This window comes from Nicotiana tomentosiformis, chromosome 8 (assembly GCF_000390325.3).
Source record: "Nicotiana tomentosiformis chromosome 8, ASM39032v3, whole genome shotgun sequence".
NCBI classification, from domain to species: domain Eukaryota; kingdom Viridiplantae; phylum Streptophyta; class Magnoliopsida; order Solanales; family Solanaceae; genus Nicotiana; species Nicotiana tomentosiformis.
Genome location: NC_090819.1, coordinates 40,678,279 through 40,681,183, shown reverse-complemented (window position 1 = coordinate 40,681,183; position 2,905 = coordinate 40,678,279). Strand labels below are relative to the sequence as shown.

At 38.7% G+C, this 2,905-nt stretch overlaps 1 non-coding gene across 1 annotated transcript; it reads right to left on the bottom strand.

Annotated features, from left to right (window-relative positions):
* Window positions 1-1,547: 1,547 nt before the first annotated feature.
* Window positions 1,548-1,654, bottom strand: LOC117276189 (small nucleolar RNA R71). The gene has a single exon (XR_004506429.1). It is a non-coding gene; the product is annotated as a small nucleolar RNA R71 (small nucleolar RNA).
* Between the last annotated feature and the right edge of the window lie 1,251 nt (window positions 1,655-2,905).

Genomic DNA, 2,905 nt, shown 5'->3' with positions numbered 1-2,905 from the left:
ATAATTTATGATGAATTGCTCCATGTCCATGGAGTAGTTCTCTTTAGGGTGTAATGGATTTGGTGTATTGATGATTGTTTGTAGATTATAACTCTAGTTTTATGTATTTAAGCATTTTTGGATGATTTAATTGTTGCATCTATGTTCACTAGTTCGTGTAATCGAGAGAGGCATAACTTGTGATATCTTTGCATTATATTGTTGGTTGAGTTCATTAATTCTTCTTAGTAATATAAAGAGGCTAGTTGAATCATTGATTAAACCCAATTAGGAGAATAATCGAAAGGGGTTTTCCTAAAGACCAATCCACTACGCATTCTTGCATATCTTCACGTGCTTAAATTGGTTCATCTTGTGAGGTTAAGGCTTAATCGAGAGAGGAGTTTTTGCTGAACGTTGAACTAATAATTAAGTGAATTCGAGAGACTCACTTAAACATTAGAAGTGATTTACCTAGAGTTAGATCCCAAATCATTATTTTGCACCTATCCTATCAACCCCTATTTTCTCCCAATGATAACTTCCTTCCTTATCTTTGTTTCGATTTTCATTAATCAATAGCTTTAGACTCTTAGTTAATTTTAGTTAGAAATCATATAAATCTCAATTGTTGATCATCTTGAATAGCAATCAAGCTAGAAACTATAAGAATACTATACTATATTTGATTAGCGAGCATAATTTAAGTGTGTGTTTCGAGCTCGTCAAATTTTGGTGCCGTTACCGGGGATTGGCAATCAATAGTGTTTAAAATAGTTTGTAGTGTTAATTCAGGAATTTTTCTTTTTCTTTTTTTTATTTTTACCTTTTTACGTTTGGTGTTCTTTGATTGTGCGCAAGTTACAGGTTAGATTGGTGCATGGCTAGAGCTTCTGCGAAAGAAGTGCTACCAAACGAGCCAGAGATAGAAAAACAACTGGGACAGCTGAGGAAGGAAAGAAATCTCACCTAGACGTTAGAAAAGGTTGGGCAATCCTCAACCAAAGAAACTATGACTGGAAATGGTGATGATAATGTAGATTTGGATGCAAGAGAGGCAGCCCAACAAAGAGAACAAGATGCACGGGATGCTGAGGAAGCATCTATTAGATATGCACATATTATCTATGAAGAAGAGAGGGGTCGGAGAATTGCTCAAAATCAACCCTTGGATACAGATCAGTTCGGCTCCCATGCATGGGAGACCACTTGGTGATTATGCTAGACCGGTCTACAATCAAGGATTATCAAGTGTTAGACCACCTCCAATTGCAACAAACAATTTCGAGTTGAAGCAAGGGTTGCTTCAAACCCTTCAAAATTGCTGTGTCTTCATAGGGAAGCAAAACGAAGATCCAAATACACATCTAATGGATTTCGAGGAGATTATGAACACCTTGCAAATCAATGGTGTATCACGAGATTTAGTGTACTTAAGGGCATTCCCCTTCACACTCAAAGATGATGCAAAGCAGTGGCTTCGAAGCTTACCTACAGGATCGATTAGAACATGGGAGGAGATGATCAGAAAATTCCTTGATAAATATTTCTCCTCAGCTAAGACGAGCAAGTTTAGAAGAGAAATCCATAACTTATGCCAGAAAGATACTGAAAATGTTTTTGAAGCATGGGAGAGGTTTAAGGATATTGTTCGAAAGTGTCAACATAGCAGAATTGAACTCTCTATGAAACTCTAGGACTTTTGGGATGGATTGACACCAGCCTCGCGTAGAACATTGAGCAATGCAGCTGGAGGCCCTTTGATGAAGAAGACTCCAGAGGAGATAGTTACAATTCTTGATGAGTTATCTGAAGATGCAAATCAGTGGCCTTCTAAGAGTGTTGAAAGAAGAATATCGACCGATGTTCACCAGGTTGATGCTAATACATCTGTGCAGGTATAGCTTGATGCTATGGCCAAAGAAATAAGGAAGCTGACCTTAGCCTCGATACAAAATGAGCCTCACGCAACTTGTGATATATGTGGAAGAGGACACCCTACTCATGAGTGTCAAGGCTCAGTTGAGGAAGTAAATGTTGTAGGAAACTACAATTTCAATGCAATAGGTCATAGGCACCCCAGTTTTTCATGGATTTTACCTAGAGGTACTGCGAATGCATGGAAACAAAATAACTCTAGACCGCAGGGACAAGGAGCTCTAGCATACTAAAATTAGTAGAGGCAACAATTTCAGCCTCAATAACACATTCAACCTGGTCTACAGGATCTAATGAAGGCCTTCATTATCAAGACAGATGAGAGGCTGGACGCCCATGGATCAGCTATCAAAGAACTGGACACAAGTTTTCGAAACCTGGAGAGACAAGTGGGACAGATTGCAACAATATTATCTGAGAGGGTTCCAGGCATTCTCCTCGCTCATACTAAGAGAAATCCAAAAGAAACAGTGAATGTTGTAACTTTGAGAAGTGGGCACGTGTTGAAAGATCCCACCCCGATCCAAAATGATATGATACTTGAAAAAGAAAGTGGAGAGCAACTGAAGAATGATGTTGATAAAAAGAAGAAAGGTCCGATGAAAACTGAGAAGAAGAAGAAGGAAGAAAAATCAAGAAGGGAGGAAAATGATGAGAGCGAGCACATACCTGCTTTACCTTTCCCCTAGCTATATAGAGAAAAGCCGGACAAGCAATTTGAGAGATTTCTGGATGTGCTGAAACAGGTTCATGTGAACTTACCATTCACAAAAATGCTCTCATAAATGCATGCTTATGCCAAATTCTTGAAGGAAATCCTTACAAAGAAGAGGAAGATAGAAGAGACCTTAGTGGTGAAGCTCACATAGCATTGCAGCGCGATATTGCAAAACAAACTCCCACAAAAGTGTGGAGATCTAGGGAGTTTTACTATACCTTGCTCTGTAGGAACTATTCATTTTGATAAATCATTATGTGATTCTAGTGC